The following is a 25,051-nucleotide window of genomic DNA, read 5'->3' as shown; positions in this document are numbered from 1 at the left end:
AAGGAGAGATCGGAAAAGGCGGACGTATCAGCTTGTTTGCTCCATTTGTCCGCTGGAGGCGTGTGTCCAGCTTGGTGCGTGTCCACATGGATGCGAGGTCACTTCCCCAGATGTTTTGTAAGACTCTTACAGAGACCAGGGAGGGAGAATGCTTAGGACGGGGATTTTCTTTATTTTGAAATGCCTTGCAAAGTGGAAGGAGGTCCGGAAAGAAGTATTGAGACTACTTTTAAGCCAACTTGGGATAGTGTTTGAAGATGCTGATGTGGTTTGAAGAAGATATGGTGACTTGTCTGAAGGTGCCTCTTCCTAATTAGAGGGTATGAAGTTGGAATCCTAATCATCCATAAACCCCTAAGGATGTTGTTGAAGTCTCCTTGTGGCAGCATTGCTTGCGGCTCTGAGCTGTTTGGGTAGCGATGCTGCGCGCTGCCTGGGCTGCTGCTCTCCGTTTCAGAGACGGCTCTAACGTTGGAGTTGGAGCAAGCGGCGGCTGTTCAGGTGCCTTGCGATACCCTCCGGGGCTGATGCCAGCTTTGAATGATTTTCGTCAAGTCGCAGAACGAAAGAAAGCTGCAGCAGATGGCAGAATTAATACTAGTGCCTGTTATGTGGGAAATTTCTTTTAACTCTTCCCTGTGGGTATCTCTTTCGGTTGTTCCCTGCTTGGGGGAGGGAGAAGGAGGAGGAAGGCCGGAGAGGTTGGTGATGAAATGATACTGTAATGCGGTCGCACTGCAGAATTGGCAGCAGCTGGTGGAGTAATCGTGACCTCTGAGTGTTGCGTTACAGATGGGACATGAGAGCCACATGAATCTGACTTGCACGGACCCGGCTGTGTTTAAATAGTCTGCAGCCCCTCCTGTGCAAGGGGAGCTGGCAGGGAGAAGCGCCACAAGAAACACCAGCTGAACTGGAGAGGCTGGAGGGGAGACTTTGTCCTGATGAGGCCAAGACCTCTGCTAACCTGGGGGTTTGAAGCAAACCCGGGATGAGGCATGACTTTCGGCGTGCATCACTTAACGCATCCCCTGCCCCATTGGGGCTGAGATCCCAGCTGCTGTCGCAGCCCTCTGAGGGACCAGGAAGGCTCGAATTTGGCACCCAAGGGCTGCTTGAGGGAGACGCGCAGCTCGAGGAGCAGCAATGGACTGCTCGGACGTGCAGTGATGCTATAGAGGCAGGAGCTGCTGTTATTCCTGCTTATTTTGATGGGAAGGAAAGGCGCTCCTCAGGGCATGGCAGGCTCAGCCCCTTGTTTCATCAGAGCTGTGAGCAGCCTTGCTCCGCAACGGCACTGCCGACCAGCTTCGCGTTTGCAGGTAGGACCACAGGCCCCCGAAAACAAGCGCATAACCAGTCACAGTCCCCAGACTAAGTCATGAAGGGATGAGCCTGCTTTTAATTACGTGGATGTTAAGCCAGTGAATGCAATGCGTTCACCAAGTTGCAGCCTGGTGTTTTCCTCCTTCTTGCGGTGTATGGTGGCCTTCCCAATCTCTGGAGAATAGATAAGAATGACTTGGGAATGGGGTGTAACCACTGGCAGGATGCCGCTGTAGCCAGCCAGCCCCTTATCCCTCCTCCACGCCAGCGCCATGGCTCCTCAGTGCAGCAGGGTGGTCTTGCATTTTGGGGAGATCCCGCAGCTGTGCTGTAGATGCCAAAAGGGGAGGAAGAGAGGATAGCTGCTTTTTGGTCTCTCCATCTTTGCTCCACAAATAGCTTCTTTCTAGGTGACCATCAAGGCCTTTTATTGCAAAGTGATGCGTGCTGCAAATTCCCGGCCACAGAGCTCCAGATTAGCCAGGCTGATCCCCAAACGCCATCCAGGCTCGGGGATGATTGGATGCTGCGTTTGATCATCTGAGAGGAATAAAGTTCCCGTTTCTGGCGGGGGGGGGGGGGGGACTTGCAAGCTGAGCACAGGGGCAGGAGAGCTCTGCCACCGCCGCTGCCTGCAGCGTGCTGGGGCGAAGGCTGGGTTTCAGGGGGCTGCGTGGGATTGTTCATTCACGAAATAAAACATGTCTGCGTGGAATAGGGGTATCTCTACACTACAGTCACTTTGTCCGTGGCCTAAAAATAATGCTGGTAATAATGAGGACACATCCTCTCCTGCGGTTAGGACGCGGCTCTCGGACGCAAAGGGCAGGCAGCCTGTTCCAGGCTTCGCCAATGAACGATTTAGCCTCCTTTGTGCATCACTTCCCTTGCCTCTGAATTGAGGGCTTAAAAAATAAATACATTAAAAGGAGGGAGAGAGAACAAAATGCAGCTGCTGCTCTGAGATTTGATCAAAAAAGCTCTGTCCGGCCCTCTGGGGCTCTCAGTTAGAAACGAGCTCTGGAAATAAAAGTGTTATGGCAAAAAGTACCCGCAAATAACTATTGGTTTGGGGAGGATGGTTTTGTTCTTGGAGGTGCCTAAACGAAGGGCGTTTCGGAGTGCTCGCTCCCGAAAGGGTGCGTTTTTGGCGCTCTCTGGAAATGAGGCCCCACAGAGGGGTCTCGGATCGCTCCGTTTTGAAACCTGTGCCCATCCTCTTCTCAGTCACGCTGAAATCACGTATCGGGCGGAGGCTGTCTTCTTCGGGAGCTCTGCGGGGTGGGAGACAAGTTGCACCGTCAGGAGTTGCTGGTGGTTGTAGGTTTTCTTTTTTTTCCTCCCACGGCTTTCTCCCTGCGTAGCGCGGACCGCGTTCCTCCCGTTGCACGCCCCCAGCGCGTGCAGTGCGGCGGACTCTCCACACGTGTTGCACAGACGCGCTTCTGCGCTCGCTTAGCGGCGCTTGCCTGCCTGCCTACCTCTCTGCAGCTGAAGGGTCTGACGCCGCTCTTTGTTGGGATTCATGAAGTCTCTCTCCCTGGATGGAGTTGTCTGTGCTTTTTATTGACCTGGTTCTGGGAACAATAGAGGCTTTTCTGTCTCCTGCGTGCGTGATTTGTGCGAGGGCTCTGGAGCAGGGGCCAGCCCTTGCTGCTGGGGTTATTTCCAGTCCTAACGTTATTAGTTTGACAGGCCCATCGGATACGTTGGTCAAACTAGCTTTTATTTCATGCGTGAGGCCAAGTATTGTGGCAGGGCACGGAGAACTGTCTAAAGGTGAAATCAATGGTGGAGTGATCATGTTACCTGAGCAATATTTTCTTTAGCTTTGCCATAGATCTACTGTGACACCTGGCAGCATCCCATTCCCCTCTCCCTGTGATTCGGGCCACCCTGCCCTTTCGATGGGGCATTTCTGCACGTCCCAACTCCCAGGGCATTTGGAAGGACTCTCCTCTTTTGGCTGCAGTTTGAATTATTTTGCCTGGAGAACCTGTGGTTTGGGCTCCGGAAAGCCTGAGCATTGCAGGACCCCCCCAGGCATGCACCTGGGGATTCCCAGTGACGGCATCCATCCCTTAGAAGTCCAAGAAGCTGCTGTTGACAAAAAGACCGTTTCCTGTCCACGCATCCAACCTACTGGGTTCCAGCTGAGTGCCCTCTCCCAGCAATGACGAGACACATCAAGTCTTTGGGACTTGTTTAGACAGGGCGAGGGCTGGCAGAGGGCTCACAGATGCTCCATGTCCCTACCCTGCACAATGTGCATGGGATTTTCTTTTTATTTATTTTTTTAATAGACACATCTGTTGCCTCTTGCTCCTCTTTGCTTTGAATTGGTGACTTCAGGTTCACCCTAGCTTGCTCCTCTGCAAAGGATAACTTCTCCAACAGCCGTTGTAGGTACCTGACCTCAAGGGCATGCAATATCTGTCCTTCCTAGTTTTGGCACTTCTGTACCTGCAGCCAGGCTAGCAATGCTGTTTTTTGCAGGTAGGGGTGCCTGTGCATAGGGGCAACCAGACTTGCATTGATGGGTTTGCTGCCTCACTGGGAGAGACAAAGGGCAGGAGATCCCCTGGAGAGGGGGGATCATGGAGCAGCCCCATGGCTGCTTGCCACAGTACATTACCATGGTCAGCCTTTAACCTTGTCATGGCCTGGGGGTGCGGGGAAGCACCGTAATTTTTAAAGAGAGGGAACTGTGACCTGGAGTGGCTTTGGGATTTCCTTGAGGTGCCAGAGCAGAGGTGGTGGCAGAAAACCAGCTCTCCTGAGTTGTTGACAGCTCATGCCAACTGCAGGACACACAGTAAATACCCTGCATAGACCAAAGCAGGGCATCCGGCTCTCTGCACAACCCTACATGCTTATCTGTCTGTCTCTCTCTCTTCAGTCCTTCTGGTAACTGAACCCCTGAAATGACATTTGAAAGCTTTACATTTATTCTCTCTTGCCAGTTCCAGATCAAATTTGCTGAGTTGTCAAGACAAAGATGCTTTTTTCCTGAGTGCTGGCCCTGCACTAGCTCACCCTGCTCCATGCCTGCCTTGGAGGAATCCAGCTGGGTTCCTCCTGTCTCCGTTGTCACTAGCAATAAAGCGTGGGGGCTGGAGAGCAGCCCTGCTAGCGGTTGTGTGAAGGGAAACAGATTTCAGCTTCCTCTTGCCCTGTTGCTTGGGCCGTGCCGGGATCGGCTGCCTGTAGATGCTCGCTTGTGTGCAAAAGCAGCAGACGGGAACAGGGCTTGTGCTGGGAAAGAGGCCCTGATATGGAGAGGGCAATGTTAGGGACTCTCTCATGCGATCCCATCCTACCCCTTAGGCCCATTCACGCTAATGTCTGACCTAGGTCTTAATGAGCATCGTGCACACAGGGAGCTGGTGGGTTCTCAGTGCAGATCCCAGCAGGCTGGGTATCTGCTTGAAGATAACCAGGACAAGTGACACTAATCAGTGGCTTGCCTGGCAGCTTTCAGCAAGGAAGGCGAGTACTTGTCCATGCGTGGTGAGTAAATTGCTCTCTTGTCCCTGGAGGCTGTCACTCCGAAGCCTTGCTGTGCTCTGTTGGCAGGGAGCAGCACCAGAGGATGCCTCTATTGCTGCTGTCTGCCTTGGGGACAAGTGCAGACACATGTCTCCATCTGGAAGTCAGGTTGTGGAGAAAAGATATCTCCCCTGAACATACATTAGCAAGCTCCAGTGTATCATAGCCCCTCTCGGGTAGTCACGCTGCTGCTGCTGTCTCTGCGTGAGCTGTGGAGCAGAAGGGGAGTGATGATATCGCATCCCCTCTGGAGCGATGGGTGCACAGAGCTGGGAGTGGCTGTAGACGCTGAAGCTAGAGCACTCTCTTAGCCCCGGTTGGGCAGCCACATTCGGGTTTGGTCTCCAGTGTGCTTTTGAGGGCTTTGTGCAATATGGTTTCAAATCCACCCCTTCATCTTCCCTGCCCAGAACCATCCCACCATGGTAAAGTCTAACCTGAGATGGCTGTATTTCACTGCCTTTTGACAGGCTCTTGCTTCCCTCTTCATGACTTTGCATAGCATCTTCCATCTGTTTTGGGAGCCCTCTCAGCAGCGTTTTGCAGGCCAGGTGGCTGTTAGAGGGATATTGCACAACATTGCTCAGAGCAGTGTCAGTTTAACCCAGCTGATGGTCCTGGGCTCAGGGGTTCCTCTCACAGCACCTGACATCCACCACCATGCCCGTGGAGGATGCTGAGCAGCTGCTTTACAGTAAAAACACGAACTGAACTGCACCTTGGCTTTTAAGAGCAGAGTCAGCACATGTGGAGGGAGCAAGGCTGTGACACAAGCAATTACAGCATTGAATTCAACTACCAATAAGCCGGAGGTTGCTCCTGTCATCCAGGCTAGGAGATGGAGGAATTTAATTATTGGTCTAACTTCTTCCAGAAGTGGCTTGGACACAACAGCGACAGACAGCTTCCTGAAATTGAGAGGAAAAAATGAAGGATCCCCCCGTTGTGCTGAGTCCTGGCCAGTTAACCATTGCAGTCATCCCCATGGCTAACGTGACCAGGCTCCCTTGGATTCGGGACCATCTTTCTGAAGACACCCTTAGGCAAAGGGCAGCATAGTATAGAGCAAAACAACACAGTGGCACCTCTTCTCTTTTGCAGAGGTGGGATCTGCTGTAGGTAGAGCCCCTGCCTTGCTAGTGCTGCATTTCAAAGCCCTAGCTGCCTGCTGCCCCCCACCCCCATCTCTGCTAGTGGACATTAATTTTTCCCAGATTTCTGCCTCCCTTTGAATATCTCTGCCGCAGATCATTCTTCTTGCATGTGTTAGCTGGTATTTTCCCAAAGCTGAAGCTTGTGCTATTTCCTGCCTGACTTTTTAATTTCTCTTGCTCCCTCTTCTGTTAGGCCTAAATCCACCTTGGTGTTTGCTGTGACTCCTCCCTGCTCAGCTCAGAGGAGATTATTTGCCCCTGCTGTTCTCCTAAGAGCTTGTAAGAGAGGAATTGGCCTTTTAAAAGAGATGAGAGCTCCTGCCCGCCTGTGTCTTGTTTAGCACCTCCTCAGCTGGAGCAAAGTGAATCAAGTTCCAATGGGTGGGAGGATAAATCAGGTGTTTTGGGGGTGGGGAGAGCCTTGTGAAAAGGGAAGTGCCTCAGCCTGTAGAGCAAGGCAGGGACAGGCTACTGGGAAATGCTCTTCAGAGGTGGGAGGCTGCAGGGTGAAGCTCTTGGCTGTGGAGGTGGCTGGAGGTAAGCTGGGAGCTCTGGTACTGTGGAATCTGGGACCGGAAAGTAATAACTGTGCAAAGGGGTGATGCTGTAGGGACTTGGAGCTGTGAGTGTGTTGCTAGGCTGGATAAGGGGTTGCTTTCTCTGGGGTGCTGTAGCTGGGGTTTACCGCTGGTGGTGGTGGGGCTAAAAAGTTATAGTGAGCTTGTCCTTGAGTAGTGCCTTTACCTAGTTCTCTGTAACTTTCTGGATGGAAACTTGACTTGGCCCTGAATTCACCCATAGCAAATCCATTCTTTTATCTGCAGTGAACATGTGCTGCTCAAGCTGTTGCTGCATGGGGAGTGTGTGATAGCTTTTTTTTTGTGGCTCCTTGTTTAGGTCTTGCTTCCCTGGTTGCTAGCTCTAGCTCCTGTTTTTTTTCCAGCTGCTATTCTTGCTGTTCTCTTCCCTTGAAGAAGATAGTATTGCTGCAGAACCCCTTTTTCCCAAAGCCTGGTGCCAAGGGAGCACCACCTTGTGCTGCGTACTTAGGTGTCAGACAGTGACTTTAAAAAATATATATTTACATATATATGTGTGTGTGTGTATATATATATATATATATATATATATACACCAGCTGCTGTAGCTCTTGGTTCTTACAAGAATAAATCTTCTAGAGGTAACTTTTGGCTGCACAGTTCTCAGGGCTGGCTCTGCTGTGGTTTCCAGCAAGATAGCGTTTGGCTAACGCAACGCAGCCAAACATGAATGGAGCAAATCTGGAGCTGTGTAGGAGGAGATAAGATAAGGTAGGGTTATGATTTGCCTGTCTGATCCTGAAGCATTGTGCGTTATTTAGTGTGTGTAGCGAGAGGTCAGTGGCCTCCTGATAATTTTCATTAGATTAGCCAGGCAGGATAATCACTTGCTCAGAAAAACCAACTTGACACTGTCTGTTCAATAGTTGGGGTTTAACTGAAAATAAATAGTATTGTAATTATAAGGACATTGTCAAGGTCAAGAGGCTCAAAGATTTGTTCTCTCTTTTTTTCCTGGTATGTTTACAGAGACCCTACTATTCTTTGTGAGCTCTTTTTCCCCCTTTAAATTCAAACCAAAAGCTTTAAAGCTCTTCAAGGAAATTCAGCACTTACACAGCAGCGGACGTGAGCAGTGTTGCAATAACCAAGTGGTGCTTTTGGCCTGCTGCAGCTGAGTGACCCCATGTTAATGAGCCAGGGTACCTGCTAGCAAATGGAGAGCAAGTGCTGCTGCCTGGAGCAGGCCTAACTATGGTCAAAGATGCTCTTCCTGCTCGAGCTGTGCTAATGATGGGACTGATCCAGCCCTAAAACAGGCCATGCATTGCTCTCTGTTAATGCGGCAGAGCGTGCCTCTTCTTGAGAGAGGTCAGCCCGGTGCATGTGGTAGTTATTGAAATGAGATGTGCATTAGCATGAGGGGGTGGCTCTGCCACTGTACTTATGCTGTCTTAAAAACTGGTGTGGGAAGGAAGAATTAGAAGTTAAGATGAGCCCCATGCTGGTGCCCCCATCAGTAGGGATGGGCTCTGCAAAGGGGGCTTTGCCCAGGAACAAAGGGGGATATTGGAGCTGGGGTCAGTTCTTGCCCGCTGGGGCTGTGCGCTGTTCAAATGACTGTTTTTTCCCACCTAGAAGTGGGTTGTACGTGGAGGTGGTTACCTTCTTCCAATGATGACATGTGAAAATAAAGCCTGGAGGGATCTTTGTAATTCTAGTGTGGCCTTGTCCCAGGCAAATGCGGACTGGAGTCCTGGTGAGATTGGGCAAGATAGGCTGGTGCTCGGGGTAGGTTCAGAGTTGGGTGCTCCATGCAGACTCTCCCAAAGTGCTGGGACTTTGCTGGTGCTGCAGGTTGTTGGCAGTGTGTTGCAGAGGCAGCTAGCTCTGGTTCTTTTTTTTTCTTTCCTTTTTTTTTTCTCTTAACCTAATGGCCCGTAAGTGGGGATTCTCGTCAGCAGAGCTGCTGGGGATCATGTTAATCCTCTCTCCGCCAGGAATCTGTTGCTCTCGTTGCCTGTCATAGGCTTTGATGGATGCCCCAGGGAAAGCGAGGGCACGGCTCGGCCCAATGTGCCAAGTGACTGATGGTGTGGTCTGTTGACTGACGCCACGTGTCCACGGCAAGCCTGCGGGTGCTCCCTCCCTCTTCCTTGGAGGGAGATGGGAGAAGGGGGGGCTAGTTTGACAGGTTGTTTTGAAAGCAAAATGACTTCGGGGCTGAGTTTTTTTTCTTCCCCTTCCTTTTTCCCCCCCTGCCTTCTTTTGCCTGACAGAAAAAGCATAACTTGTCTTTGTTTAATTGGTGCTTTGTGCCTGTCTCCTGCCAGAACTCGGCAGAAAGGGGGCTGTCTAGATCAAAATGACTCAAAGTTTGGAAGCTGTTGTACATCTAGCCTGCCTGTTTAAAACAAAAATCAGCTCTCTTGTGTTTTTTTTTCTTCCCTCTCAGTTGCAAGCCAATTGTAAAAGCAAAATGGTATATGCGATGTTAAACCCTCCTCGCAAAGGCACCCCCTCCGAGGAGCCTGATTGAAGTGGGGAGGAAGCAGTGGAGCTCTGCAGAGATGGAGCAGAGTGCGCTTGACCTTCTGCTGGTAGTGGAGTTTTGAGCATCTAATTGATGTGTTCTTGTAAGGCTTCAGACCATTGCATGAAATTACAAATAAGACCTGCCAGTGCCTGAAACCCAAAACAAATGCGTTGTGGATCAGATGAGGAAGTGCTCTTAACTCTATGGGCAGCATCGTGGCGGGTTGGCAGCAGGGTTAGTGAACCTGAACGTGCTGTCTGTTTAGTGATGTTTTCCGTGTAAGCAGGGCAAAAGTTGGGTTAGAGAGGGGACTGGCTCTCCAGGAGGGTCCCTTTAATTGCCCTGTCTTGGTTTCTATCCCCATTGCACATCTGTGATAATACAAGGGCCTGGTAACCTCTCCTCCCAGGAGAGGGATATCCTGGGAGGGAGCTTGTGCCTTTATGTTGTCTTCAACCTCCAACCCTGGCAGAAAGCGGCATGGGGTAGCCTGTACTATGAGACCTGCTGGAGCCTCTGCAGGCTGAGCTTGCCCTGCCTTTTGAAAAGCAAAAGCAGCCAAATAGTTTGCTGCAACATGTGGCATGTGTCTGGCTGAGTGCTGCCCCTCAGCAGGGCTCTGACTCTTCTAGGAGCTCCTGGAAGGGGTTGAGCATTTCCCCAGTGCAGCTCTTGCTAGCCCTACCTGTTGGAAGTTGAGTGAAGATCCCCTCTTTGAGGTGGGGGATGGACTGGATATAAAGCTTTTCAGGTCTCTTCCAGCTGGATCTTTCAGCAAGAGAGTAAATTACTTGGATTATTTGTGTGTGTGTGTGTCTCCCTGTTGCGGAGTTGGCAGATATTTCTGCCCTGCCCCAGGCAGTGGGTCGGCAGCAATTCACAACCTATTCTGGCTTGTGGGCATGGCCTGGCCCTGCTGGGCTGCACTCCCAGCCTTGCCCAAGCTCAGATGGCCTCTGGCATGGTGCATGATGCTGTGTGGGGGGGCTGGAAGAAATGATGGTGCTTTCCCAGAGGCTTCAGTACAGCGGTTGTCAGGTCACTGCTGAGGCATAGGGCAAACCTGTTGCTGGTGGATGCTCTTGAAGGTGTTTCTGGGGGCTCCATCTCAGTGTGAACAAAGTATGAAGTGGCTTGCTTGTGAACGTAAGCCTATCCCCTGGGCGTCTTTAGGAGCTTTGCAATTGACAGGACAATGGAAATGTCCTCTGGGTGCGAAGATGAAAGGGGAGCCTGGGAAGCTGCATGCAGCAGGGTGTGGAGGGAGGGCTGTTTGCAGCTGGAGTCTGGATGTGAGCAGGGCAGCTTTGCCCAAGGAAAGCAGCTGGCAGTGATGGGCACAGGAGAAAGTAGGAGCCCTGAGGAGGGGCTGTGTTGTGCAATGAGAATCCCTCAGGATGCAGACCTGAGGGAGGGCCTGGAGTGGCAGTTGATGCCATCTGATTTGGGGCCAGGGAGGCTGCTGTAATGAGCTGGTGATGGTCTGGGGAGTATGTTGCCTGCAGTGGCTGAGGAGGCATTTGAGGGAAGGATTGAGAGCTCTGCTCTTGCTGGGCTGAATTTGAAGCGACAGCCAGGCCTCCATGAGGACATGTCAGAATGGTCTCACTAGAACTTGAGAGCCCTCACAACTACCAAAGGGCTGTGAGTGGAGCCCCTCATTAAAGTTTGACAGGGGCTTATTTACAACTGAGAGGATAAAGGGCTGGAGCTAAGTCCTAGTTGGACTGGTGCAAGTCTGGAGTCACTTCAGTGCCTTGCTGAACAGTGCTGGTATGAATGAAAAGAGAGTCAGGCCAGGATGCTAGCTTGGAGATGTCCTGAGGGCCCCTTCCTGTTCTTGTGCGGCAGGTGTCACGCAGGTGTGAGGGTCCCAGTTCCCTCTGCAAGGGGGAAAGGGAAGGAGCTAAGACTTTCTGTGAGAGACCAAAGCCCTCATGGACTACAGGTGCTGTGGGGAGATGGGGATTGTGGACAGGGCTGGATCTCCAAAAGAGGAGGAATCTAGGGGGAAACACTTTGAGGCTTTTTCTTTACTATATGGGAGTTGTGGGCTATCTTATGGGAGGGAAAAAAACTGTCACAGTATGATTTGAATTTGCCAAATCATGTTGTTCCCAGGGCTGTCTGAGCTTTTCCTGTACAATTTTTCTTGGCTGCCTTTGAGGTTGCTCTAGGGCATCCTACCTCAGGGTGATCTGACTGTCTGCATCCCAGCTCCCCTTCTTCCTATATGCTGCTTGAGCTGTGCCCAGCTTGTTCTTGGTCCCTGGTTGGGCAAGGTGCTCACTCTGGATCTGTCTCGCTTCTGGATTTGCAGGATTTACTCAGAAAATTAGTGTTTCAGACCCTCCTGAGAGATGTTAGCCTTATCAATCTGCAAGGGGGAAAGTCAGCAGCCACTCTTGTGGGCTGCTTCTCTCCTATTTTTAGCTCCAGGGCTCTGACCCAGCTGTGCAAACAGCTGTGGTTACCCTGCTCAGGGGAGTCTGGAGAGCAGGGCAAGGTACTCCAGCCTGTTAGTTTAAGGGTGATGGCCTTTCTTCCTTTTCTTTCTGATCCTCCTTCTACCTGTGCTTTAGTTACTGTGTTCTTGTCAGTGGAAAATAACTAGAATATAACTGTCAAGTTCCTGAGGAGTATTAGCCTTATTATTGATTGGAAATATCATACTGCATAGGGCAGAAATTGAGGGCTGTAGTAATTCCCATGTTGTGCTGCGGCCTCTGGGGAGCAGCAGACCACTTCCCCCAAGATTGAAATGTGTTTGAGGCCAGGGCTTTGCTGGTATCTCCTATTTCTCACTGCCAGGTGTGATGTGTGTTTGCATCTCCTGCCCTGACTCTGGGGGATAGGACTATGGGGAAGGAGCTCGGGATGCTTGGAGACATGGAGGGGATGGCTGGTAGCTGAGACTGAAGAATGGGGCAAGGGAAGGGGGTAAAAGAGGAAAGTGAGGAGGAAGGAGTCTCTCTGGTAGAGGTGGTTCAGAGCTTTGTGCGTTGCACCTTTCCCTGGGGACCAAGCAGCTGCTGCTTCAGCATGATGAGAGCTGAATGTGCTTGGGAACCCCTCATTAGCCTCTTGTTCTTTGCACCTTACCCCCTCGGGGCAGGTGGAGAAGGTGGCAATGTTGGGTAGAAGGAAAAGGGATGGCCCCTTCCTCTATCCCTTCTCCCCATCAGTCCTAATCAGTTGGATTTGGGATTCAAGGCTGTGATGAGGTGGAGTGAGGAGCCCTAATTGTGGTGCTTCCCAAGCCCCTCTGTGTGTTAACAACCTGCAATGGGACAGGCTATGTTAGTTTCTTGAGCCCCAGTGGAGTTCCTTGTAGACTTGAAAGTGTGAGGAATTTCACTCAACTGTGTTAAAACGTTTCCACCCCCTTTAATAGCTTCATGCATTGATTTAACCCTGTGGCAGCTGGGGTTGTTCATTGGGGAAAAGCCATCTGGCTCTCCCCAGCCTCCCATCCTGCCTTCATGCAGCTACTTTGGCCAGAGTTTACATTTCTAGGGGATCTTATTAGCACAAAGGCTGCTCAAGCTCTTTCCTTTGCAGCCCTCCTGGTGGCTGGCTTGATGGAGCTGATACGGGAAGCAATTTTCCTGCAATCGCACTGAGCCTGGCCTTGCTTTGCTGCTCTTAATGAGAGTAATTTTGCCCTGGCTTGTATCAGCCACAGCCCACCTGTACTGCCAATTACACTGGCGGATTTGGTATGACCTGTGGAGCTGGGCTTGGTGTATGAGTTTTAAGAGTTTGAGCTGTAAGGTGTGAAAAATCTCACCAGTGTTGAAACAGAGGTGTGGGGGAGCAGTTTTCAGAGTTACGAAAGACCTATGGACATACCGGTATTGGGTGCTGTTGATCACCAGGGAATTTGCAGTGAATCAAGGGCTTGCTAATGGCAGGTGTGTTGCCAGCATGTAAAGAAAGAAATTCTCCTTAATCACAAGCTGTGTGCCCTAAACCTCTTTTTGTTACTGTATTAGTTAAATGTGTGTTACAACACTTCCATGCCTGGTTAGCATGGGAAGGGTATGCCCACAGACCTGAAGTGGGGGTGTCTGTGTGTGCAGGCATGTTACAAGGGCTCTGCAGGAGAGAGGAGGGCAGGTCAGCTGCGGAAATGTGATACATCTGTCACACACTTCCCATCTCTGGAGAAGCTGGTGTTCAGGCCTGTGCTTGGCTTGGCTTGTCCAGGGTGACCCAGGCACTGTCCAGATTTGTTTTCTGCCATGTAGCCATGACATCCTTCTGGCTGACAGCTAATGCTCAGATTTGTTCCTGCCTCCTTGTAATAGCTGTTGTTGTTGTTATTGTCATGGTTTCAATCATTGCTGGTTATGTCAGAAGGAATATATCTGTTTGACTGGTGCTAGCTCGTATTCTTTGACTTCAGGCCAGAAATTGGCATGGGGTGGAAATCTGGGTAGCTAGCTGACTACAATGCTATCGCTTGGCTAGTGAGCCCTGTTCTGGGCTCGGTGCCTGGGCTGACCTTTCTGCACTGATGAGCAGCCCCTGTGTGCCAATATACAGATGCATTTAAAGTTTGGGCTGTTTTGAGAGGTTCAGTTTGGGGCCAGAGTCTTGGGACTGCAGGCTGGGAGAAGAAAGTGTTTTGGAGCCTGGGTGGTTGGGCAGTGCAGTGACTCTGCTGGTACTGCGATGATGCCTTGGTGCAGAGCAGGAGGCATGCTGGCCAAGAGCTGCCTGGGGATGGGTCCATGGGGAAGCCCTTGTCCCAGCGAGCTCACTGCTGTTATGGCTGTGTGTAAGGGGACTTACAGCAATAACACACCCTGTTAATTTTTATTCTGTTGGGGTTTCTGTTTAGGGGGAGCACAGCTTGTTCTGTCACTAGAAAGCAGTGCTCAAAAGGCTGCCCAGAAAGGATATTTGAGTTGTCAGGCAGAAGCTGCCCTTGCTTTTGCTCTGTGTGTGGGCTAGCTATCTCCTTGATGTGTCATTTGCAAGTGCTGTTCTTGGTAATTAATACCTTTGTAATTAGGCAAAGAGCAGAATGCTCCAAATTTTCAAGAGGCGGCAAGTGGAGGCAGAGCCAAGAATGGGCAGGGAGGTATTTGGAGGTTGTCCTCAGAGCAGCAGAGGGGACCCGCAGGGGAACACCATGTTTTGAAGAAATGTGAAGATGCTGTTGATGAAACAAGGGTGAGCTTCTATTTCAAAGGCTCAGACTCTCTCTGGATATACTGGCATAGCCTGGCCTGGGTCTGGTCTGTTTGTTCTTGGCACGGATATTTTTGTAGATGGAAATGCTGGCCTGGGTGACCTTCTCTGTGTCTGGCTGTTGGAGGAAATGTACTGAGCTGAAATGAGTGTGTCCAAAGCTGAGCTCTCAGTCTCTGGTCTGTTGATCTCTCTGCTGAGATGCTGGGATTGGCAGCCAGGCTGCTGTCTTTTCCGAGTGCCTGGACTTGCTCCCAGCCCAGGCCCACCAGAACAGTTGTGATACCAGCCTGCTTCTGACGCTGAAGGTCAAATTGCTGTCAGCAGGGTGACAAAGGAGCTCTTGATCTGAAAGCGGGATTGTTCTTTCTTGTGCCTTGCCCCAGGAGGGGTCTCATGGGCTGGGATGCATGCTGGCTGAAAGGAATGCTTAAAATGTGCTTTTTTTTTGCTCCTGTCAAAAGCTCTTGGAAATGTGAATCAAAATCTGCCACAGTGCCTTCTCACTGCCTGCTTTGGGCCACTTTATTCCCTGAGAATGGCTTGATCCAGTACAGCCAGATATCCTGGGGTCCTTCCTCTGCAGGAGGTCATTAGTGGGCATAAAGTAAAAGCATAATATCAGGGTGATGTTCCTCCAGCCTTTGGCAACCTGTGGCTCATATGTCTTCAGCCAGAGATGATATCTTCAAATTTTTCTCTCCTATGAATTTGCCCTGTTGCATAGGTTCAAGAGAGCAAATTATGAGGTTCAAGAGCAAATTTTGCTACTTACAGCATTTTCTTGCTGGGAGTCCCACAGCTCTGCTCTACCTCTTGAAAGGCTGGCCTCTAAGTTTGGGTGCTGCTGCTGATCAGCTGCACTTGTCCCTGCTGTGCTTATGAGGGTTTGGGTGCTGTGAAGGGCTGAGCATGAGGCCCCACCTATATTCCACCAGCACAAGGCCGGTGTTTGCATGCCTCCAGCTCCATGGCTGTGAGGTGTCCTCTGGCAAGGCTCTACTCAGAGGAGTCCTGGATGATGCTGTGCATGCTGGCCCTGCTGTGCCTGGCTGTGTCCTCATCATATCTCTTCAGGTATGTGTTTGCTCCATGCAGGAGATGTCAGGTTGTGTATCTCAGGGCTGACACAACAGCTAAGATTGGTTTGTTCCCACAGGGATGCTGCTGTTGTGTCCTGCAGCTGGGTGCAGGTTGCTCATGAGGTCTAGCCTGCACGTGCCAGGCTTGTTCTGCAGTTCCAATGCACATCACAGCAGCATCTAGCTGAGGTTTCATGCAACTCTTTCTGTTAGAGCTCTGTTCAATTATGTTCTGGCAATAAGCAGGTGAGGACTCTAATCCCAGGCAATAGAATGTCAACATCTCAGCCTGAAAAATACCTCATAAATTTCTTTATATAACTTTTAATTAAAGAAAAAGTGGAAAACTGATGGCACTGGTTGGGGTGTACCTATGACAGTCCTTTTTTGATCAGAGGGATGAGAGATTGGGGGAGTGACTTATGCATTGCAAGGAACTGCTGGAATTGAAAGGAGGTTGTATTCACTAGATGGATCATCCACTCTTAATGCATTGCTGATGGTGTTAATTACTCTTGTCATCTGTTAACATGACACTTACACCAGAGGGACCTGTCATACCCTTAACTTCTTGCAAGCTGTCCTGATGGTGACTATCATTCCTATCACACAGGCTGTAAATAGAAGGCTCCACGCAGGTCTCTGGGAGGCAATGAGTCTATTAATGCATGTCAAAGGCCTTGCTAGTTGGAGCAGTGTGGCCTGTATCACGTGTTAGCCTGATCTGCAAGCTTTCTGCTCTGCTCTTGCTGCTTGTGTGGCTTTCTACCGTTTCCTCGCTCTTGCCATACTCTGCAGGGCTCTTGGCCTGAGTAGTGATGTGCAAGGATGTCTGCAGAGACTCCAGGGCAGTGTTTTGGCCACTCTCCCCTCTGAGCCAAGGCTCCAGCTACTCTAGGCCTGTAACACTGAGCTGCGGGCATGGAGAGAACAAAGCAGAAAGCTATTGGGAGTTTCTTGCTCCCTGTGTAGATTGTGGAGGGTTTGTCTGGTGCTTTTGAGTTAGCTTAATCCTCACCTGGGTCCAGCCTGCAGATGCCCTGGGTCATAGCCTGGTAGCAATGTACCTATGTGCCTGGTTAACTGAAAGCCGAGTGGTTGTAGCTATTTCCTCCTTGGGAAAAAGCAGGTACCTGCTAGCTTATGCTCCCTCGGGTAAGGCAGAGGTCTGAAGAGCCAGACTGCAGCTAGCTTAAAGCATATTCCCTGCATTGCACTAAGACTCGCATGTTGCTATTATAACTGACTGTGAAGCATTTGGGAGCTTTCTCTGCTTTTTCTGTTTGTGTAATAAATCTCTTCTCCTTAAGATGCAGGGCTATTTCCACTCCCTTTGCCCCAGAACTCTGGGTCATGGATGGTCACTTGAAAATCACAGCTCTCCATTCTGGTTAAGCTGAAGTGGGCTGTGGGACCTGCAGCCTCTGATCAAGTGGAGCTGCTGGACAGGTGAGCTGGAAGAGCTCCACCTTCTTCCCTGCACCCTCCCTTTGAAATGTTCTGATTTATTTAGGAGGTGCATGGTCCAGAGGCTGTTTCTCTGCTGGGCTGGTGAGATGGGAGGAAGAGGGTGCGCTGTCACTGACAAACGTGAATACCCAGAGAAGCTTGTGCTGATTCCCTGGGCGTTCCTGCTGATGGGAACTGTCAGGGAGGACAATGCATCCAGCCTTTGGCAGCTGATGTTCAACCCTGCTGTGTTCAACTCAGCAAATCTGCTGGCCCAAGTGTTCTTCCCTTGGTGTCAGGGCCTGCCAAAAGGTACTTCTTTCCCTTTTTCCTTTCCCCACCATGAGGCTTTCAGATGCAAAGCTGCCAGAGTTCTCCAGTACCTTCCATCTCCTGGAGGAGATGCTCAACCAAGCATGCCCCATGCTGCCTGAGATCCACCTGCTGACTCGGTGCAGCCCCAGAGAGCTGGGGCATGTAGGAAAGAAATGGCAAGCCCAGATGGATGGTAGGGAAATGCCACAGGCTACAAAGAAGCTGACTGGTGCTCTCTGCTGTTCTTTCCCACCTTAAATACTTCCATAGCATGTAACCTGTAATCCTGGTGGGGTCCCCTTGCAGGGGAGCAAAGGTGTCATGACCGATGCAGGGAGCAGTGGGACAGCAGAATATCAGAGATGGGGAAGGGACTGGGAGGTTGGGGCTCAAATTCAGCTGAGGCTGGTGTCAGCCTGAGGTTCTCCCAGTTGCTCTGCAAGAGGCTGTCTTGCACAGGGGACATCTAGCCAAGGCAGTGCCGAGTAGGTCACTGCACAACCAGGCATGAGCACTTCACAGGGATGCTTGGGAGATGGGCTTAACAGCTAGAGCTCTGGCCCTAAATATAGGTACTTGGTGCCCTGTCCCTTCCAGGCTAGGCTGATGGCAGCCTGGCAGAAGCTTTCCTTGTGGCCAGGCAAGAAACGGGAGCTTCTTTTAAATACTGCAGAAGTAAGGAAATCTCCCTTCCTGTCCTACTCTAAATCCTCTTTTAATCAGAAGGATTAGGCTAGTTATCAGTGTGACAGTGCTGTGACCATCCAGACAGCAACTTTAACTTTTTTATCTTAAGTGATGCGAAGCACTGGAATAAAGTTTATTTGCAGGAAATGTGTTGGGGGAGGGAAGGAGGGGGAATAAAATACTGAAATTGTCCGATTCTCCAAAGCTGATGGTGTTGCTCAGCTGATTGGTGCTTGCTGTGCAAGAGCTTAGGCCAGGTGGGGCATGTGCCTGTTTTGGTGCTGAAATGCATAAAGACACCATGTCCTGCTGTTACTGCTGCAGTGTATGTGGCTGTGTCCCTGCTGCCATGGGAGCATTGGATATAAGGCTTTGTGCTCTCCTGATCTTCTGGTGGCCACAACAAGGATCCGAGCCTTTGGGTAGCATTCCTTGGTGCTTAAGAGCCTCCTCACCTGTCTTGACAAACGTCCTAGGGCTGTTTTGTGGAGTGTTACAACACTATTTTCCACTTGCTCTTTCCTCTAATCTGCTTGTGTGCAAGTGCTGCTGTGTGTGGCTGTGAGGTGTTTAGCCTTTGCAGCTGCATTTGTGAACTGCTCTCTGATGCCTTGAATGTCATAGGCTGAGAAATGCTGGTTTAGGGAATTTCACTCTGCTGCATGGGGTTGGGATGGGGCAGAGCAGCACCTGGAAAACACTTGGATTTTATTTCTATCTCCTTGTGCCAGTCAGTAATGCCTATCTCAGCTCATCTTGCTTGGGAGAGGCTTGTTCCTGACTTTTGAGCTTTGGGCACTTCTTATGGCTGCTTATGTCCTCCAGGAAGCGGATATTTCTGAACTTTCTCCAGAGCTATCACCAGCTTGGAGCATGAATCCCTTCAGGATGGAATGCTCTCATGCTAGAGTCTGGAAATAGCGAGGGACTTCTTGTGGACAGTGATGACTTGGTTGTGTTTGAGATCACTTAAATATCAAGCTGCCTCTTTGGGAGCACCCTTGGCTCAGTCGTGCACTGTTTGAACCTGAAGCCTTCCTTTCAGGGTAGGATCCTTTGACTGGTTACATCTCCCAGACGTACCTGCAGCCATCAACCTCCTGTGATAGTTATTTAACCTGGGAAATGAATCTTTTTCCCTGTTTCAGGCTTCTTCATAATGGGGCAGTGAGGGGGGAAAGGAGGGGAAGGGCTTTCTGCTCCCCTCTCCCAATTCAGCCCCTCAGTATTGAAGCATCCCAAATAAAGCATGCAATGTCTTTAACACCTTGGATGTGCAAATGTTGAGGGGGTTCTATGCAGGTGGCATGAAGTCAGTGGTTGCCCTCAGCTGCTCCCTGAAACCAGATTGTGCCAGACTCCAACTTCAAACTGGGTTTCACAGTTGTCAGAAGAGCTGGCATCAGTTGTCAGCTGCATCTGGCCAGCAGGCTTGAAATCTGGTGGCCCATCAGGGTGCAGTGCAGGAGCTTCTCTTGGCTTGCAGCCGCATGAGCAGGTGCCATCTGTCTGCCATCTCCTTCTGCTTAGAGGGGACAGGCATGCAGGGGGTTTGAGCTGTGCCAGCTGTTGGCAATAGCTCATTTTAATTTCTGTAATGGATCTGGTTCCTGCAGGGATGGTCAAGAGATGGATAAATCACTGAGTTTTGAGAAAAGGGGTGGGGGGTTGCCAAGTGAAGGAAGAGCTCATCTAGTCCCTGTCCAGTTTCTTCCTCTGTCTCTTGCCTCTGCCAAGGCAGGCCCATTTCCTGCAGTCCTGGATGCTCTCCAGAATCTTATAGTTTACCAGGCAGGGGATACTGTAAATCACACTTGGAAGATGCTGAACCAGGGTTTCCAGCCCCTAATAGGATAGACTGAACAGGGGAGGGAGCTTAGGCACAAATAAGTGGGGAATATTCACCCTTGCCCAGAATTAAGCTAGTGGTAGCCTGGCTTGGCATATGTTGAGGCTGCCTGAGAGGAACTGTGGAGTGGAGCAGGGAAGTGGTGAGTTACTGCAGTGTGGTGTTGCACTGTTTTTCATTGCTCTTTCCCTGCCTGTCCCAAATACTGCTCAGCAGCTGGGGGTTGGCTGGCCCTACTCAGCTCCTGGTGTGGTGGCTGGTGAGAGCTGCCTTAGAATGGTGATGGCTCCAGATCAGTGTCCTCTGAGAGGTAGAAACTGTTCCCTTCCCACTCCCTTGAGCTCAAAGAAAGGACCAGGGTCTTCTGATGCTCTAGAAATGCCTTTGGCGAGAAGTAATGTAGGTAGTAAGTGAGAGAGTGGTGCTGGGGTTGCTGCAGCAGTCAGGCTGTCTCCCTCTCTGGGATGTGCTGCCAGTGTGGTACATCCCACCCTTGGGCAGAGAAAAATAGCATCACCATCCTGAGGGTCCCATGTGCTGCTACCCCTGCTCCTGGGTCTGCCAGTTCTGCTGCTACTTCCCTAACTGGTGCTTGCACTCAAAAAAGAAAAGGTCCTTTAGCTTTAGCACGTCAGGTTTGCAAAGCATCTAGCACAGTGGGGCCCTCTGGAAAAAGGGACCTGGAATGTGCTGCCAATACAAAATATTTTCCTTTAAATCTCCCCTTTTAGTTGTCTATGTATCTGCTAATGCTCCCCTGCCCTACCCAGCTTTCAGCAGCACCGAGCATAGTCTGCTGGCAGTCAGCTAGCGAAATGTGGTCTCTGAGCACCTTTTTGGAGATTCTGTAAGCAATGGGGAGCTTTGAGATGCCGGTGGTGTGGCAGTGGGGACCACACATCTATCCAGTCACTTCCTAGGAGAAGTGGTGGGAGAAGCTGCTGCCAACCGTGAGAACCGGGTAAAAGTACCCAGAGCTTATTAGCAGAGAAAAGCTGCTTTGTGCATATGCAATGGCTAAACATGACCCCAAAGCTTACAAATGAGACTGACAAGTGAAGAAAAAGTTCTTGTCCTTTCCTGTGGTACATTTTTTCCTCAAAATCTGGAACCAGGCAGACCAGCAAGGTGCTGTAACCCAGGCAAGGAGGTGGCCTGAAGGAAGGTAGGGCAAAACCCACACAAGCTGATGGGAGCTGAGCTCTGCCTCTAGCACTCAAGCACTGCCCAGGTAAATCAGGTCTCTGGCATTAGCTCTAGGAGGCAGTGCAGGCTTCACATATGACCCAGGGCTTTTGATGTTGTGGTCTAAGTACAAGCCTGTGTGACTGCAGATCCTTCAAGAGCTATTAAGTGGCTCAGTTTGGTTTGCAGTGTTCTCAGCAGCTCTTCTGCCCCTTGTCCCTGTGACGCAATCTTTCCTCTTTGTTTGGAGCTGGTGGAGACCGGAACAAGCTTCATGGCTTGTAATGAGCATGGATAATATGGATCAGAAGTGCTCTGGGAAATGATATTTTCCTTCAATTATCTGTGCTTGTTACTTGTGGCAATGGGAGAAAGTGCCCTTGAAGGTGAAGGGTGGGTAGAGTTCATGCAGAAACAAAACAGCTTTTTCTTGGCTGATGCTTCAGATCTTCTCTTCTCCCTTTGTGCTCATTTAGGCACTAATGCCCAAAAGCTGTGCTTGTGCAGTGATGTTTGAGCTGAGGTGCCCCAACCTACATCAGTCCTGCAGGAATGTCTGCAGACTAGTGCATCAGGTGGTGAAGGAGGGGGAGCTGCAGCATGATTGACTTTTGTGGCCTGCAACTAGTTGCTTTCCTCTCTGGACCTGTTTTCCCCCCCCCCTGTTGTGCCTGTTTAGGCTGTAAATCATTCAAGGCAGAGACTCTCCCTGTGTGTGTAGAGTACCTGAGCTGCCATCTCAGCTGGAGCCAGTGGGCACACCGCAGAGACAAGAGCGCAAATGGATGGTGCGGACAATGTGGCCGTGAGCCTGGGAGGCTGCTGTGGCAGTTACTGCGTTGCAGCTGGGCAGATGTCTAAGGACCCAAAGGACTTAGTGTGGTGTTGGTGCTAGCTTCCGCACCAATGCCTCAGCCTTTAGCAGGAAGAGGGTGATGGGAGGGCTGTCATGGAGCAGTGAAGGCTGTCTGAAGCACCTCTCTGCTCTATCACAGGGCCTGAGAGGGGCTTTTATCTAGACTGCTGTGGAATGAAATACCTCAAGTGGGATTCCTGCTAAGATATAGTGGGCAGCTTTGTATCCTTCAGAACGTCTTGCCAGAGATGCATTTTTAGTGATTTAGTATGTGGAGAAACTAGAATAGAAAATGGACTTGCAAATGACAGAGGCTCAGGGAGGTGTGAAGTGGCTTTGGAGGACTGCATTAGGGGAAGAACCAGGAAACAAATTCAGGAGGCAAAATGCAGCGGTGAAGGATTTGAAATGGACAATAAGAGCAAAAGTGTATTCATAGGGATTTGGGAGAGGGGGAACTGCAAAGAGTGGCGAGGTTGTTAACTTGTAATGCCTACAAGGACAGCGCTGGAGTGTAGAGGGTGAGTTATGTCTGAAGGGAACTGGGTGAGTCTGCAAGTTACAGTGGAGAGATGAGTAGCATGTTCTGAGCCCTTCCAGCCTGCCCTGGAAGTAGGGACAAAGATTTTTTTCTTCATAACACTGCAAGGGAGAAGTAAATGCAAGGAAGAAAACAGGCCTACTAACTAGAACAGGTTTCTCACCAATTTCTTCTACCTTATCAAGTGGCTGAGATGCTGAACATCTTTTTATATCTGCCTTTAGCAAGACTAAAATGTGAAAGGGGAATGAGGGTAAGATGGTAACAAAAGATAACGATACAAAAATAGCTATTGAGGAAAGCTTGAGGGTACCCTGCAAGCATCTCAGATGCTTGGCTTACCTCAGTAAATGCTCCTCAGGGCGTTAGGGGAATTAGTGATTGAACTTAAGTTCAGTCACTAGTGATTGAAGCTGTTGCTTCGCTTCTATATTTTAAAAAAAAAGGTGGGGGGGAGAGGGAGCTGGAGAAATACTAGGGAACTTGGTGCCAGGAGTATTCCCAGTGCATTTGGGTACCACTCTGAGGGACTGACTGCCCAGTGAGCTGTCGCTGGCCCTGTGGGGAGCAGTGTGATGTCTCTGCTCCTGTGTGCAGCTTGACTCAGCTGCAGCTTTGGGTTGCAGCCCTGCTTTGAAGTTACAGCCCAGTCTAGCAGCTGCTGGTCTCTGCCATGTCCCTCCACTCATCTCAGGGAGGCACTTGGGCAGTCTTGCTGTAAAGGTGAAGTGACCAGTGTAACTGGAAGGAGTGAAGTGCAGGTTTCAGCATTGCAGTGGATTTTACAGTAGTGTCTGCACTTCCCAGATGAAAGTGGTTTAAATATGCAAGCAGGAATGAAGGGATGGTGATGTTTCCAAGTGCTGGAGAAGCACAGGGGATGCCTGTCCTGAGCCGCTCTTTAGGATTACTTATGTGTCCTAATTTATTCTCCTCCTGGTCCAGTAAGAACAGCTGACTTGCATTTTTAGAAACAACCCAATCTGTCTTCCTTCCAAATGACCATCAGCCGCACTGTTTTTAGTGAGAACATAGGCTGTCTCCTTGTATGTTAAGCAGAGTTAATGGCAGATGTGGTAACATCTCAGGTGGGCTGGCTGGAAGATGCCCTGTGTTCTCACATAACCTGGCTTCTGCTTCATCTTGGTGGCTGTTCTGAAGGAGGGCACTCAAACATTTCCCTGGCTCATCTGCCCTCTTTGTCTAAGGCTTTGAGCTTATGGGCTTGACTTGGGACTGGGGCAGAGACTGGGCATAACACTTCCACCCTAGGCTAGATTGTTTGCCCTCTTCAAATTCCCAGGGGACTGCAGCAGGTCTCTGGCTGGAAGGGCAGTAATCAAGGTGTGTGTGCCAGTCTGTGCCCTGTGCAAGGGCAGGACGGGCTTGCCAGCTGCAGGAGGAGGTGAGCCAGCAGGCAGAGCAGCCCAGGGCCTGGCTGAGCTGTTATTGCAGGCAGGACATGGCAATTTGGGGCATGTGAGCTAATCCTGAGCCCTTCTAGTGCAGGTGGTGGGGAGAACAAAGGGCGTTTAGCAGAAACCTGTCTGAGTGCAGACCAGAGGGGAGTTTCTGCTGCTGTCAGAAACCTCCTACCTCTGCTGGTACTTTTGCATGCAATGATTACGTCCTCCTGATCATCTCTGAGCTTAGTTAAACCAACTGAGTGCTTATATCTTGCTACACAGCAGGCTTTCCAGGTTGCATCTCATTCTCCAATTCTTTTTGGAAGCTGTGCTAGTTATCTGCAACTGAACACCAGCACTGAAAGTGATAGCCAGGAACAGTCTTGTTATGCTGTAGCAAGAGCTAATACTGTGTCTGTGCTGTTCAGGATGCTCCCTGATGTATGCAGGTTTTTTCCCTTTTAATTATGACGCTGCCCTTGGGTGTCCTACCTTACCCACAGGAGCCACGGAGGACACTTGGGGCTGTGTTCTAGGACATGTGATGCTCGTTTAGGCTGGCAAGTGGGTTGCAGTGTTTGGCTCTGCTAGCACACATGTTGCTCAGCAGAGAGTGATTAAACTGGGAGAGGAGACTTGGTGAAGGAGACCCCTGGGACACAGCAGGGTGGGGAGGGTAGCCAAGTGCTCTTGTGACTCTGGGCTTGCAGCTGATGCAGTGGAGCAAGGTTTTGTTTATGCTGTGGCCTTGAGTCTGAGGGTAGGGATGAAATAGTGATGATTGCTTGGGAGGATCTGCTTTCTGCTGACTAAGTAGGTGGAAATTCAGGCAACAAAATTAGCTGAATACACAGTCTGGGCTGGAAGAGGCTCTCATCCCTGGGAGAGATTAAGGCACGTGGTGTCTTACGTAGTGGCAATAGCCCGTGTGCTCTTGCTGTGCCTTGGCGCTCTGAGCTAACAGTTGTTGAACTGTTGGCTTTGTGCTCTGTCTTCATCATTCCCAGCTCCTTTCTGGTGACCAGCTGGGGTTTAATATCTTGTGATGCTCTCAGCCCTCTTTGCTGATCCTTTCCCACAGGCAGGAGTTGCGGGTTCTGCCCCAACCCTTCTTCCCCAGGGCACTTGATCTCTGCTTTGTGGCTTGTTTGGATGCTTATCAGACTTGCAGGGTGTGAATGGTGCTGGGGGACAGATGAGGCTTTGCAAGCCCTGTCCCTTTGCCACTAGCTTGTGCCAAATGAGCTTTTAGCAGTATGAGCTGTACCTGTGAGCATCATATGAGACTCCTCTTAAGTAGCTTTGATTGCATCAGACAACCTTTCTGAGTTTCTGGATGCTAATGCCTGCATGCTGGGTCATGACTGCAGAGCAACAG

General features: G+C 50.4%; 1 protein-coding gene across 8 annotated transcripts in view; it reads left to right on the top strand.

Annotated features, from left to right (window-relative positions):
* LOC104152004 (ciliary neurotrophic factor receptor subunit alpha) overlaps positions 1-25,051 on the top strand; it is a 238,422-nt gene that overhangs the window by 5,696 nt on the left and 207,675 nt on the right. Inside the window, exon 1 of one of the 8 annotated variants that reach the window (XM_068928284.1) lies at positions 6,479-6,566. The exons of the other annotated variants lie outside the window; for them this stretch is intronic. The gene's annotated coding sequence lies outside the window, so the exon portion shown is untranslated. Of the gene's footprint in view, positions 1-6,478; positions 6,567-25,051 lie in introns of those variants that run through there. 8 annotated transcript variants of the gene reach the window in all.

This window comes from Struthio camelus, chromosome Z (genome assembly GCF_040807025.1).
Source record: "Struthio camelus isolate bStrCam1 chromosome Z, bStrCam1.hap1, whole genome shotgun sequence".
NCBI classification, from domain to species: domain Eukaryota; kingdom Metazoa; phylum Chordata; class Aves; order Struthioniformes; family Struthionidae; genus Struthio; species Struthio camelus.
Note: the sequence above shows the minus strand (reverse complement) of the source record. Positions and strands in the feature narration are given on the sequence as shown.